The following is a 16482-nucleotide window of genomic DNA, read 5'->3' on the forward strand; positions in this document are numbered from 1 at the left end:
TGACATGACAAGTGAGAACAGAAACAATCCATGTAAAATGCAATACTTACCTGTTGGTTTGTTGAAAGATGCGTATGATGGAGGCAACCGTTGACCTCCTCAAATTGGGCTGCACTCTTTCACCAGCCTCTCTTAGTGAAAGACCGTGGTTGATTACATGGTCAACGATAGTAGCACAAATTTCCTCACTGACTACTGTTCTTGCTGCCCTTGGAATGCCACCACCACGCATTCTTACACCTCTACCTTGCCCTCTCCTTGGGCCTGCTCCTCTCACTGCTCCTCTCACTGCTCCTCTCACTGCTCCTCTTACTGCTCCTGCTCCTCTTACTGCTCCTCTCACTGCTCCTCTTACTGCTCCTCTCACTGCTCCTCTTACTGCTCCTGCTCCTCTTACTGCTCCTTCTCCTCTCACTGCTCCTCTCACTGCTCCTCTTACTGCTACTGCTCCTCTTACTGCTCCTGCTCCTCTCACTGCTCCTCTCACTGCTCCTGCTCCTCTCACTGCTCCTGCTCCTCTCACTGCTCCTCTCCCTGGACCTGCTCTTCTCCCTGGGCCCCTTGCTCTTACTCTTCCTTGTCCAGACATTACAGTGTTTGCCTTTTTCTGTTTCTGTTTCCAAAAAAATCACTCCTCAAAGTCCTCCTTATGTATAAGTGTCAATGTAATAGAAAAAAATAACCCTTGCCACTTAGTTGAAGCCAGACTGGAATCAGCTGTGGTTTGCCCAATTTACCCAACATTAATCAGCTGTGTGTGAATTATTCAATTGTTTTTTTTTCATTATCAGCTGATATACATTGTTTTTTAACTGATATCATTGCAGAAGCAGAGGTTTTTATACTGTGTCTAAGTTTGGATTATTGTTTTTGCTGTTGTGGGATGGTGTGTGTTAACATTTGTAAATACTACAAAAACAATCCACAATTTAGTTGGGAGGTATAGCTTGTCTGTTAAGAAAATGTAAGTATTGTGGAAATGTGTTCACTAACTGCATATTGTGTGAAAATGACTTGAAATGTGTGAATGGTATGGCCACAAAAGACCGATGCTGTGCTAATTGTGTTTAGAGTTTTGAAAATGTGACAACTGGTTCGACAAACGCTTGTCAGCGACTGAAAAAAACTGTAATGGGGTAGCTATTTAGGACACCCAATGAGATGACATCACCTAAGCCCATCACCATGTATGATCAACGAATTATGTACAAATATACACTTTATACATGCCATACAAGACAGGCCCTGTAGGTTGCTTGAGCAACGTCCAAATGGCTGCCCATGTTGGTCCGCACGTCGCAAGATCCAACAAGGACCGAGTTAAAACTCCGCCAAATGCAAGAATTAAAACTGAGTATGGGCCAACTGAGTCAGCCCACATTACGCAAGGCTAACCAAGACGGCCTCACCTCCGCACTACACAAAGCACACACTGGCTACCACCTTCAGGCAAACTGCTATGGCTCACAGTTAATTAACAAAAGGCAGCCTCATCATCTTTACTATCCTCTTCTGTTCTGTCATCTTCTCCAGACCCTTCATCACTCTCTTCGTGTTCTTGGTGTTGTATAAGTATGATGCAGCAGACACCATCATTGCCTTTGCAGAAACAATAACTGGTAGGCCTACAGGCCAGACCTACAGCTGTACAGCTGCACTTTGCTGATGTGCAATGTTTCAACCCGGCTTTGCATCCACAGCTGACAACAAGTAACAAAGCAGGAGGAGCAACTGGACTTGAATCCTGGGTGGGCATAATCAGTTCCCATATTATAGTCCCATCCAAAATAAGGTGATATCCACAGCTGGTGGATCAGGCTGGTCTGCTGCTTTCCAAAGCAGTGCCTGTAGGGGGACACGTCTTCCATGAAGGCAAGCTAGTGACTTCAGTGCTGGGGGCCTTTTGTGCTTTTTGGTAAATTCCATACCTGGTTGTATTCAAGGTTACAAAGTTCCTCTGATTGTACAGAGCCAGAAAGAAAGCCCTTGTTGCTTTTGTGATCTGTAACTTTGGGGCTTCTGCCTCTCCAATGCAGTGGAGAAGCTTACCAGGAACAACTCTTGTGGCCTTGTGTGCAGACACCTTCACCTTCCCAACAGGATATGAGGTGGAGTCACATCCCAAAAGAGCATGCATGGCCAGAATGGAACCACATTGGTCACCCAGATTCTCTGCAATTGCATTTATGCCGAGAACTGTGCCATTTCATTTTTCCATCTGTAGGTTAGTTATGATACCAGCGTTCCAACACCAATAAACCATAAAGCACAAAGACATCTGTGTCATCACTGAGAATGTGAACAGTTGAAGCCCCATGTCTGACAACATGTAAGTTTTAAGTGATATAACTGCCTCATCATGAGTGGCAATGCTGTCAGCTTTACTGACCATCAGAATCAGAATCAGGTTTATTCGCCAGGTATGACAGACATACGGGGCGGCTGTGGCTCAGTGGTAGAGCGGTTGCCTGCCAATCGGAAGGTTGGTGGTTCGATCCCCGCCCCTGCAGTCATTGTCGAAGTGTCCTTGGGCAAGACACTGAACCCCGAGTTGCCCCCGGTGCTGCGCATCGGAGTGTGAATGTGTGTGAATGTTTATCTGATGAGCATGTGGCACCTTTTACGGCAGCTTCGGCCACAGTGTATGAATGTGTGTGAATGGTGAATGTCTCCTGTAGATGTAAAAGCGTTTTGAGTAGTCGTTAAGACTAGAAAAGCGCTATAAATACATCACATTTACTTTAAGGGGACGTGTATGCTGTAAACTCTGTAGGGTGCCCAAACTTTTGCAGGCGCCATTTTTTGGTTTTCTGTTATTTTGAAAGTGTAAATGAAGGAAATAAAATCGAACTTTTTGTGACATGTTATATGAATGTCTAATATGTCATTTGATGCATTTTGGAAATTTTTCTATCTTTTCTTGGGTTCTTTATGCACATTAATACACATTTGTACCTGAGGTGCCCAAACATTTGAGCCCAGTTGTATCTATGAGGCTGATAAACGCTGGTAACGGCCATTCATTTGAGTGATAACATTCAAAGTGGGTGCAGCGGGAATGTGGTCTAAGTAACCGATAACAAAATGTTTGTGTAAAACGTTCACGCAATGTGACATAATAACAAAGGAAGGACATTTCCACAATGGGACATAATAACAATAAATATTCTCGTACTCCAGACTAAAATCAAATTCTATTTGCTATCTTGGTTATACAGGTTTATTAGTTTAAAAATGTATAAATGTTTTTCAATTCTGTCCGATTATGTCTATCATTCAGTCACTTTTTTCCTTTGCTTTTCTATCTCTAGAGCTGCTGTAATGTTAAGATGCAGTAGCTTAACTTAAAAGAAATGTTGCAATCTAATATTCTCAGATTGTTTTAAGAATGTTTAATATTTAAAATGAAAATTCAAAGTAACATTTGAGAAATGTTTTGAGGATGTTAAAAGGGTAGAACGTTCTCTGCAACCTTCTGATGATGTTTTGGGGATGTTGTTGTGAAGTATTGGATTTCAACATGTTCTTCAAAACATTCTCCAAATTTCTGGAGTTGAATAACATGGAGCTAGAAAAAAAAAATTGTTTGATTTCTCTAAGTTCTATAATTATATTTGTCCATAGTTTATTTCTAAAGAAACACGACTATGTAGCAAAGGCTCCATTACCTTGAAGCAGACGTTTGTGTAAAAATAGGCTAACGATTGTGTCATACCCACGTGACCAGGGATGTAGTGGAGGCTAAACGCACGTAAACGCCATTTATGCACCTCTCAAAATTCGGAAATGGCGTTTATCCACCTCCAAAGTGCGATTATCCACCTCTGAATAGCCTATCGTCCCAAAACCATTCTAAATTAAGCTTATGTTGTTTTAGTTTCACATTGTTCATTATTAGTTTCATATGTTGTTAAACCTAAGACGAAGTCTATCATATTGCGCTGCATTTCTGTCAGTGTTGACCAATGTCTTGCTGTGTTTGGGGTACAGAGCCCCCAAAGTTGCCTTCCAGGCAGCGCTACCTGGAAAGTACTACGATTGGGCAATGATTGGGTGCCTTGAAGTCACGGTCGCCGCGCTGCCTTGAAATTGACGTTGAGGCCATGAAACATCAAGCAGAAAGCAGCACACAAATATTCGTCATTCACACTATCCAACATTAGGCTACATGTCCCATGTAGTTCATCATGAATGGGTTTTAAAAATGAATATCCGTCATTTTTTTAAACGCCGCCAAGACAGCAGCCCTCCTCCTAATGCCAGCAAACGGTCTCGGAAAGAAGCCCAAAGTGAGTGAGCTCGGAAAACAGTACTCAACTTAATGTTTTTGAGGTTAATGGATTAATGGCAGATTCATGCCACTGACTCAAGAAGCCACGGCATTGATTAGGTTAGCCTACCCCTTTAAGACATGAATGCAAGTTGCAGGTCACCTAGCTACCTTTTCCCATTAGTGAAATTAATGATATATTGTCTGATAAATTACTGGATATTATTTCATGCATTCTCTGGCCACTGAAAGTTAGTGACAAGAAGCTCCCTTTGCTAGTCAGCTAGCTAGTTATTGTTACAGCTCTAGCTGTTCGCGGTTTCGCGGGTACGGAAACGTTTCTATGGTAACAGCGAGTTGGACCAATCAGAAACGTTGCTGTTACACTTGGGATTGTTGGTAATGTAGTTTTTCTACGTAAGATAATGGATAATTGTTTTTCTTATAATGTTACAAGGTAGATATCATAAAGACTTCTAGCTTCATCAGGAGCAAAAACTGGGTCAAGCTAACTCAGATAGTTTACCACTACACCACTGCACGTGACTTACTGTCGCACAGTAGAGGAGTAGAGTTTGCTTATCCACACTATTAGGTAAGATCCGTTAAAAAAGCCGATATATCCTGGAGGGACTGAAGAACAGAGCATCGAAAGGAAATGTCCTAAACCCAAACCCCTGGGTCACTTATTGAGACTCTGTGAAAATAGTTTCATGCTAGCTCTCATCTAAAATACAGGTATATGGTATGGTTTCAAAAACTCACTTCGTTAAGCAGATGTTCCAGGAAGTAAAACACACATTTCCGTTGCATCTGTTTCCATAGTTCCAGCATAACCTCACAGATATTTGGTGTCCGAGTGTGTCATTGCTGAACCATCACAAAATAAGATCAATTCTAAATTTAGAATCAGTGTTTTGTTCAATTTCCTGCAGGTGTTTTAACTGGATGTACTAATGTTTCACAACCTTATGTATTTAGTTTACCATCCATCTTAATCAATGGAAGTAATGTATCTGAGCGTGAAGGTCTCTTTTAACTGAAATGTTAGAGCTGGGCAGTATAAAACATTATCACTTTCTGGTTATAGGAGACACCATCCACTCTTCAAACTGTGACACAAGCATGTCATTTCAGGCAGACAAAACTGCAAATTTAGCCAGAGAAGCTCTGTGGCCCCACTCATTGCAATTCTGGTAGGAGCAGAATAGTCTCTTTTATCAGGCCTCTTCACAGGGTGAGGCCTTCCAGTGGTCATCGGCTTATCTGAGCAACAAACTACCACCAGGGAGCACAAGGTCATTAAAGTCTCTCTTTACCTCTGGCATATATTGTATAGATAAAAGTGCTGTGAAACGATTAAAATATTGTATTGCGATTAATCACATTACTGTCACAGTTAACTTGCAATTGTTGATTAATCACACATTTGTATCTATTCTAAATGTCCCTTGATTTGTTTTTGTCACATTATTTTTTCTCATTTTACTGCTCTGATCAACATGGAAAAGTGGATTGGCTTGCTTTTGGCAAATGTTTCCTTTTTACTGAAAACAACATTGGTATCTAGCCTACTGTATAGGGTTAAGCAATATGGCCTAAAAATAAAATTGTTGTAGATTTGTTGTAGAAATTGTAGATAAAAAAAGAAATCAGATTCAAGTTTTAAATAGATTTTTTCCCCATACTTAAAATCAATCTGCATATTACAAAGAAATTGTTGATTTTGTTTTGAGTCATACACACATGCACACACATGGGGCATGTATACCATTATGATTATTCATGCCAGTTTTGTGGAAATATAAATTGGTTTCAGTGTTTTCCCTACCATTGTTTTCTTTCGGGTGGGGGGGCTACTTCAATAACAACATAACAGATGTTTGAGATAAAGCTTTAAAGTTTACACACATACAGGTAATTCACTTGTTCCTTGCTAAAATTTCAAATCCTTTTCACGTTATTGCGCGCAACCTTGCCCCTCTTTTCACCCTGGCCATGGTCTCTTCCTGTAGCAAGCTCCTTTGTATTAACTGTCACTCCCCGATAGTCGAGTGCAGATTTTTTGCAACTTTGTCACTTTCGTCACTTTGCAACGAGTGAAGATGTGAGTCACTTTGCGGCAAGTAGCATACAAGATGCTAAGACATTACAGCCTTCTGTAATGTCAGTACAGTAAAATGGACCTACTCAACCAAGTTTGTTCACTGCTGGTTATAAGTTAGCATCAAACACAACAAATATTGTCAGTTGAAAAGCGTTTTCAGCTTACCTTAGCAATCAAACAATAATAGATAGCTAATACATTTTTTAAATGTCTGCTAGCTTTGCTTAAAGCTAGCAATCAAACGTTATGCCTTAAACCGTTTACATCTGAGCATGCGTGACTCAAATCTGCATACGACTTACATCGGGGAGTTACAGTTGTTGCGACAGCATGTGAAAAAACAACAAGTTTGCTAGGCCAAAAAGAACGTTAATCTAGAACATTAATATTGCAAAAATGTACGCCGTTAAAATAGGTTTGTGTTAAGGCCATTAATAACGTGTTTAACTGACAGCACTAATAAATTATACTATCTGGATGTATTATATTAGAACAAAAATTATGAAACACAAATCCACCCTTATATATTTGATGTCTGTAGGTATTGAAGCTCAATTAAAATTGGCATAGTTCAAAATTTGACTTGCATGGTTTTTTCTTTTTTTTTCCTAAACAAAACAACATTCTTCCAGCGCTGTTAGCTGTCTAACAAACAAACCCTAAAAGTAAGTGTGTGTGTGTCCCTGTTTGTTGACAGCCAGTCCGCACCATGAGTTCCAGACGTCTGTGTGTGAGACGGCCATGACAATATGAAGAACCTGAATTTTAAAATAATTTGTTCACTAGACATTTCACTGCAGCACCTAGTGTGGACCAAGATACATGTGGGGCTGACCTGTGATAGATTTTAAACAAAACAACTTCTATGACTAACCTAATTAATTAGGTGTGTACAGATCTGTATTCAGATCTTTCACTTAAGTAAAAGTTCTAATAACTCACTCCAAAAATACTCTGTTACTAGTTCCAATTCCTCCAATTGAAAATGTTACCTAAGTAAGAGTATGTAAGTATTATCAGGCAAATGTACTTAAAATATTAAAAAGTAACAATGCAGAAAGGTCCTTCTATTTAAGTCGCACTGTTGCTTGCACTGGAGGAAACTACTAGATTTGTTGGGTCCTTGTAAATTCTGGAGTGTGGTCTAGACCTACTCTATCTGTAAAGTGTCTTGAGATAACTGTTGTTGTGAATTGATACTATTAATAAAATTGAATTGAATTGAATAATTTAGAAACTGAAAATAGTCTAAGCAGTTCTGTCAATCAACTCACAAGCGATTTATTGACTAATCATTTCAGCTGGATTTGTAGGCCAATATATTGTTGGGCAGTTAAATTATAATAAAACAACGTATTTTATAAACTACATCGTTTGTGCACAAACATCTTAATTTGTCTTATCTAAGAGGTATCAGATTAATATCTCAAAGTATTTAACTCTGCTCATGACACTTTGGGAAAAAATCAAAATAAGACTAAGTATATATACTGAACAAAATTATAAACGCAACACTTTTGCTTTTGCTCCCATTTGAGCAGGAACTCAAAGATCCAAGAGTTTTTCTATGTACACAAAAGGCTTATTTCTCTCAAATACTGTTCACAAATCCGTCTAAATCTGTGTTAGTGAGCACTTCTTTTCCTTGATAATCCATCTGGAGTTGCTGTTCAGATCTTTTAGGCTCCTTGCTCATAAGGGAGTTCCATGGCAGGGGCATAACCATCAGGATGGCGTTCTCTGGCAAATTATGTTGGACTATACATACGTCATGCCCAAAGCGCGTGAATGGATACAGCAAAGAGACAACTGGATGTCAGATACAATCCAGAATGAGATTTTGGAGATTCTGGCACACACTGTGCAGAGACAAATTGTTTCAGAGGCCAGAGGAAGCTCTTTCTTTGGAATTACGGCAGAAAGGACCACTGACTTGACTGCAAATTAACAGTTTTCATGTAGGGAAAGATCCAACTGTTGCTGAGGTTTTTCTCAGATTCTATAATGCGCCGGATACTGCTGCAGACACGCTCTTCTCTTGCATGTGAGACTTTTTCACACGGCTTAACTTGCCCATGGATCGTCTTCAAGGCTTTTGCTGGACAGCACCAGCAATATGTCTGGCTGTTTTGCAGCCAAAACTAAAAGAACAATGTCCTGGTGGCTTGTACGTTCACTGTAGCAACCATTTGTTGGATTTAATATTGCAAGAGGCTGCAAGGAAGGTACTAGTCGCTGACATGCTCACATTTGTTCAAAACCTTTCTGTAACAACAGTTGAATCAGCCAAGCGCAAGGCAATTTTTCATTCATGTTTTGGAGGTGATGACATTGTCTGCAAGCTGCTATCACTGTGCCCAACAAGGTGGGCTGTACGCACAAAGGCCATCAAGCGTGTGTGTTAGTCATATGGTATGATTTTAGAGAAAATTAAAGTGCTGCAGCAAGAAAAATCATCGAAGAGAGTTGACCCACTTGCCAAGTTGTCTGGTCGTTATAAACAAGCACCCAAGTGTAAGACCTGCTTTGGCCTTGTCAGCTGTCAGGCCTTTTTCAGCCATGTGAAGACGTTGCCAAAATAATCCGGCACAAGAGGGTGAATGCACGAGGTGCCTTGGAGTGTGTAAGTGTACTTAAACAACGAATGTGTGCGCTGAGAGAAGATGCATGTTTAAAATACCTGGTAAGAAAAGTGGAAACATGTGCCGTACACTTTAACTTAAGAATGCCCCTTCCACCTAGAACCAGTAGAACTCCATCTGAGAGACACACAGGTAGTGGAGGACATCGCACCATGCACAGGGCATGCATAGGGCATCAACATTGGTAGCGGGAGTTTTTTGAAGCAAGACCGTCAATTTAACCAGCCTGGAATGAAAACCACCACCAATTCTGCCAGTGGACTTTGTTCAGGATGACATTGCTCCCCATCTCCCTATCTAGATAGACAAGTCTCGCTTACACATGCAGCTCACAATGTTAGGAAACCTTATTACAGACAAGGGACTACAGAACATCTGCTGGCATTGCATAGTTTTTGGGTGGACTGCACCTCAAATAAGAGAATTGCTGAATGAAGTGGAGAACTTCATGGAACTTTGTCTCTTGCGGTCCAATGTCTGTTGCCTCTCCAGAAAGTTCATTCTCCACACTCAGGAAGCTAAAACCATGGTTAAGGTGTACGATGACTCAAAGAAGGCTCACACACCTTGCTTTGTTGCAAGTTCATCAGGATATTTTAGCTTAAATGGACATTCACCCTTTGATGAAAACCTTTGTTCAAAAGACCGTAGAACGCAAGGCTGCCTTTGGCATCACCACTTAAAAGAAAGCTGTCTGTCTCCCGCCTCAGTGTTTCCATGAAGGTAGCAGGTGTAGGCTATAGGGATTGTGATTGGCATATTTTTTGGCATCTTTGACAAAATTGAAAGAAAAAAAAATCTAATCTTTATACTAGAATACTCTGGACATGAAAAGTCTAGCTCTCCGTTCTGTTTACATGTTTGTAGTGATCCCTGTAAATGGTTGTAATTGACATCTGTATGATTTTCATGCACACCTTTACTTTTGTAATTGATAAATGTCTTTGTTATTTGAACTATTAACACTTTAATGTAAAATACACTGGTTAAAACCAGTCTAATAGCTGTGGCAATCCTGTTGACAGATTTCTTAAGTGGTGTAAGTGGTGGACCCACATAGCATATGATTTTGATGCATATTTGTGCTGCCACTTAGTTGAAATGTAAAATTGTCTATAATTTTAATGTTTGATGGATGATAAATAGCTACTGCTTGTTAATATTTTACTCAGTTGACTCTCATCACTTGGCTTTAACTCTTATTAAAAGTACTCTCATCACTTGGCATTTACTCTTATTAAAAGTACTAAATCTGTTGTGCTGGGTGACAGACTCAAACGCAAGGCTCAAAGGAATGCAAGTGGAGCTGGAGCTGGGAGCGGAGACGGAGACAGGCGGAAGCAGGGTGCTGTGGGAGGGGGTCCGGAAAACAGGAGTGGAGATGGTAACTGCGAGGAGAAAACAAAAAGAGGTAAATCAACATTCAACACAGAACACTCGAGAGGTAAGACGCTTGTTAAGAGTTTCACTAGGGTGACTGGAGCATCAATCAAGCGAAGATGGTCTGAAGAGAAGGGGTTGAAATACTGATCTTGATTGCAGATGGAAGGCAGGTGTGAGCGGAAGAGAGAAGGGGGAACAGCAGAGACAAACAGGACAGGCCAAAAGAAAAACTCAGCTAGAAAATAGTAAACAAAACAAAAACTCACGGCCAGCCGTACCCCAAACATCACAGAACCATTTCAAACTGACTATTTTATTATTTTTTAAATTGAATTATAATCTTCCCTACTTTTCTTTCTTCCTTTAGCCTAGCCTCTCTATAATGGATATTGAGCACACTGTCATGTGCTGTTCTTTACAGGTAATGTAATACGTAATAGAAATGCAACATCCATGAGCAGGTAGGCCTAATTGTGTATTATTATATACTTATAATAATACACAACTATATAATATTGAGACCGACTATTGAACCATAACAAACCAATGAAGAATTTGATTAATGTAAGTAAATAAACAGCAGATTAAGTGACCATTTTAATTTGAAATATGTTTAAAATGTAAAGGTCATCTGAAGGTAATGGACCATGCAGAGAGGAGCCAGTTGTGGGAGATAAAGACAGTTGTATTTGTAAATAAATGATCAGCATAAGCTGATGAGCATGAATGATAAGCTGTTTCTTGTGACATTTGGTGTGTTAGAGGCCCATCTACTGGGCATAATCGGTGATTATCCTGAAATATTGTAAAATGTTAAGATTACTTCCTGTTCACGTGTGGAAAAGAACTATGGTTCACACGCACTGTGGCTTTCGTTATTCTGCAGAAAGAATAAGTTGCTTTAAAGATTATTCTGTTCCCTGTATGATTGTTTTCATAGCATATACACTGCGCTAATATGTTCTCACGAGCCTGCAGTGGGTGGGCACGATTAGGGTGTTGAAAGGGATTGGCAAACATGTTATGCATTAGTGTGGAAAAATAAAATTAATAATATAAATATTGTAAAAGAAATAAGGGAGTTTGGTCTATTAACGAATGGAAGAGGGAGGTATATGGTGGTAATGTGCACATCTTGTAGTTATGTATTTGATGAATTTAGAGACATTAGAAATAGGGACCAGGTGTCTTCAAAGGCTGACCTGTACTTCATTCTGTGTGCATTGGGTTTTCCATTGAGTTGTATTCTGAGATTAAATTTGTCCAGTGGTTGATATGGCAAAATTTCTTTGATTTCCAGTTTTGGAGGACTACTTTCTTAGCGACAGCTAGAGAAACGGATTCCTGAATTTTTGTGGGATGTGAACTTTGGAGATGTCACCAAGGAGACAGAGTTTTGGAGATGATGGGATGCTGTAGCTCAGGCTGGTGTGCAGTGTCTCAGTGACCGTGATCCAGAAAGCGTCAACAGGTTGACACTTGGCGTGCAGATAGTTGTCTGTGCTACCTAAAGTGCATTGTGTAAAGATACCTAAGTTTTCTAGACCCATTTTGAACATTTTACTTCATGTGATGTGAGTTCTGTGAATAACTTTACATTGTATTAGCTGCAGGTTTGTGTTAGTGGTCATGGAAAAGGTATTCTTACAGATTTGTTCCCAATAATCCGGGTTGGGAGAGAAGGCAGAGATCAGTTTTCCACTTGGTTGTTGGAAGTGTTATTGTTGTATTTAGGTTCTTCTGTAAGCTGAGAGTATCTGAGAGTGATATGTTGTTGGTACTTACTTACTTACTGCCCGTCACCCCTACCAGGGTATGGGCCGCCAACAACAACAACAACAGCTCTCCGGAGTCCTCTGTCCTGGGCCATTTTCACAGTACTCAACAGTACTGCCAAAAAGGGCAATCAGTGGGTTGGTTTCTAGCTCCAGATTAAGACACAGCTCCTTTTAAACTTGTTTGCTCTGTTCGTATTTGTCTAGCCTAGCTGATGTCTTGTATACATTTGAAAAATCTTTGTCCTTATGTAACTGTATTGTTGTTTTAGTTGTCTAAATTTGTCTAGTCCATATCGATGTCCTGTACAAATGACTGTCCCAAATAGCTGTAACCATGTTTTATGTTTCTGCAGAACGGGAACCTGCTGAAAACCAGTTTTTAAGTCAGGCCTGTTTACATTGTAAAGTAATTTTACTTTTAACTTTCCTGTATAATAAATATGAATGAATCAATGATTGAAAAAAAAATTTGAGAGATAAGATTTGAAAAAAACAACAACCTCCAGTATCTTTCTAGGCTGGGACAAGTCCAGAACATGTGAATAAGTGAAGCCTCACCTCTCTTACGGTTGTCACACAAGGGAATGTCTGAGTACATTTGAGATAATTTGACTTTAGATATATGAGCCCTCTGCACCAATTTAAACTGTAACAGGCAGTGATGTGCTAAGAGAGATGTTGAATTTACCATTCTGACAATGGATATATAGCCTGCATGCAGTTATGTTTTGCTGCACACCATATTTGTCCAGTAGGTGGCAGTGGTGGCGCTGCGTAGAGGGGAAAGTGCTACACTGAATTTTAGAGAAGAAGGAAAAAACACCGGGAAGGCAGCAGAACGATAGCGAGCTGAAGCAATATTTAGACATTTTACACTGAGTAAAAAGTTACAAGAAAATAACATTGAGAGCAAGTTAAAAGTTTTTTTTTTCCATCAAACCTACTTCACGGAAGGAATAGCAGAGCAAAGGGTCGATATTAAGAAGGAGTTCACCTGTATTCCTTTTGGTGAGTGCTGTAACTACACGTGTTCGACATTTGTGTAACTAGCAGACATAGGGTGATAGATGTGTTTACTGAGTTAAACACGTAAAGTTCTCTATTGTTTTCTATTCTGCTATTAATTCTGTTTATTGCATTGTGCGAAAATGTATTATGTGTATTGCAAAAGAAAAGAAAAAAATTGGTGTTGAACATGAGTTTAGGGATTTGAAATGCTATTCCATGTTCAGAGATCAGCTAAATGGCTATGTGGTAAGCTAGTGCTTTATTGTCATCTATGTAGTGAATGCAAAGATTTAAAATAAGAATTGAACCTATTTTACTTATTACTACGGTTCATGAATAAGAATTGCATTCCCAGATCTGGTAAGATTGAGTAATTGAGAGAGTTATAGACTATTGCCTGCAGGATGTTGTTTTTTTGGACGCATGGTTAGCAAGTAATGTAAACCGTAGCGCTTTTCTAGTCTTAACTACTCAAAGCGTTTTTACATAGTACAGGAACAATTTACCATTAACACGTATTCACACACTGTGGCCGAGGTTGCCGTACAAGGTACAAACACTCACACACATTTACACTTTGAGGCAGCATCGGGGGGAACCTGGGGTTCAGTGTCTTGCCCAAGGACACATGGGACATGGGACTGTAGGGCCAACCTTCTAACTGGAGGCAACAACTCTACCACTGAGCCACAGCCGCCGGGTGAGGTCCATTGGACAACTTCCCCATTGGACACTTGAGGCAGAGGGCGTGAATGATCATCTTGTCTGTAGCACTGACTGCTTCTACACACCATTTCTTCATTGCGTCACACAGGTTAGCTCGAGATCTCACCACACTACATAAAAAAACATAGTACCTGGTGTTATGTGCCTTCTGGTTTTTCCACCTACTGATTTCTGAGCCTGTCTAGATGCCGTGTAAACCGATCAACGGCTACCTACGTTGACAGATTCGCTACAAATTCGTAAACGGTTTACTGGCCTTTGCATGTCACATCTCAATATAAACTGTACTGAACTGAACTCAACATCTGAGCATGACACTACAAAAACATTGTACAGCGGGAAATAAATGTGTTTTAAAAGAAATTACGATGATCCTTGTCGAGCTGGGTTTGAACCCTCTTCAGCAAAAATAATAGCATCAAGTCCACTACACTACACCATCAAATCAATCACGTTGCTGGTGAAAAAACTTTGCTTTCTCTCAGGTTTACACGGCATCTGGACAGGCTAGGAAACCAGTAGGAGGAAAAACCAGAAGGCACATAACACCGGGTAGAAGATTTATTATTTTGGGGTTATTTTATCAGAGCTCTGACGTCATTTTTTATTTTCTGTTCTTTTCTCAAATTTTGTGGAAAACGTTTGAAACAAAGAGACACACTGATTTTCACAACTAACAGGACATTAGGAAAGAAAAAACAAGATGATACTGTAGGATAATTGATGTGAATGCCGGCTATATGTTATAAGTAAACTATTTTGGTCTTTTTTTATTTTTCTCTCCTCTTTTTGAAAAGTTCCTTACGAAGGCAGCACTTCACTCCACATTATATTAAGTGCCCCTTACAAATACATCGTTTGACAGTGAGAGGTTTAAATCCTGTTCCCAAGCAAGCCCGTTTTATGCCCATCAATTTGTCATAGATGACCGATATTAAGCCGTTGCACGATGGATGCAGACCCAGTAACACGTCGGCGATGGTTGCAGTGGTTGTCTCAGGGAAACGAAGCATCTGAGAATGGAGAAAGTGTCTTGCTTGCATGTACCTGAAAAAATGGGTATTTGGTAGGCTGAACTTTTAAGACAGTTGTATAAATGATGCAAAGTTATTACCAGTAAAAAGATCTTCAACCTTCACGATGCCCCTTCTGCGCCATTCTTGGAATGCAGAATCAGATAGTGAATATGGAAAGAAGCGGTTGGACAGAATAGGACACAGGAGAGAGAAATCATGTTAACCAAAATGCATCCTGAACTGATCCTCATTGTATGCCAACCTGTCGGACTATCAGATTAATTTACTTGTGAGGAGAGAGAGTGAGGATCCAAGCAGAGCTAAAATAGAGATGTTTCTGACCAATCTCAACTCCATTGTCAACCATGTCGGACTGTCAGCTCGATCATGAGACTGAGACCAAAAAGTAAGACAACGTGTCGTATATTAGCTACCCAGTAGTAAAGTTGGAAATTAGGCGCTGCCATGCCACCATCTTTTTGGGATTTTTGAAGATGGACTTTGTTTAGTCAAGGGCTTGCCCCTCAATATATAGGCTGATATCATTGAGTCCAATGAGTCAAAGAAAGATTTAGAAATGAAGATCGGTATAGATTGAAAGAGATGTAGAAATTTAGGAAGAATGTTAGTTTTAACAGAATTGTTCTGGCCTACCAGGGATGTAAATAAGGGGGACCACTCTATCAAGCGCTCTTTCAAGTTGTAACAGTTCACCTTACACCAAACAGCAAGGGAAAAGCACATCACGCAAAAAATATAAAAGGTAACGGGCAGATCTGATATCTGCCAAAGTGGATACAACCTACCCCTGCTACTTTCATTAAACTGCTACTTAGTCATCCACCACAAACCCTCTAAGTACCGTTAAGTGAGCTTAATAAACATGTTCATAGACGAAGGAAAAAATAGATATGGGTTTAACAGAGTGTATTGAAACAAAACAACGTAATTAAACGTTGCCCTCACCCCAAGGTATACGTTTAATTAGGGTTGGCCACACTACTACTTTTGCAAGCTCGCCACAGTCCGATTAGTTGAAGGGTTGATGCAGTAGTCCAGAGAAAAATTCCCAACTGATAATCCACCTAGAAAAATAAACAATTTATGCCAATTTGACCCCATCTGGCAGGCCTGCAAAAACCAGAGCCCTCTCCAATCCTGACCGCCTCCCCTGTCGATCTCCAGAGTCTCTTTTCACTCTTTTTTTATGTCACTTCCCAGTCTCCTTTATACCCACGTCTGCAACAACAAAACACTCATAAGAAAAACAAAACAAAAGTCAGTCCATAAACAATCCGTGGTCCCGACACAGCCTTCTAAAAACACAGCTTATTATTTTCTACAGGTGAAAGAAAAAACAAATACACACAATGCATGTTCCCCATCACATAAAAAAAGCTGCACATGAAGAGAGTATGGGTGACCATTACAAAGTGATTTAGTAGAGTCTGGAAATTTTCTCTGAAAATATACTTCTGTTTCCTTGTAACTATAACGTAGAGGTAGGATAATTTAGGTCCCCACAATTTTAAGCCCTATGGGGGGGGGGGGG

The sequence above is a fragment of the Etheostoma cragini genome, chromosome 22 (genome assembly GCF_013103735.1).
Source record: "Etheostoma cragini isolate CJK2018 chromosome 22, CSU_Ecrag_1.0, whole genome shotgun sequence".
NCBI classification, from domain to species: Eukaryota; Metazoa; Chordata; class Actinopteri; order Perciformes; family Percidae; genus Etheostoma; species Etheostoma cragini.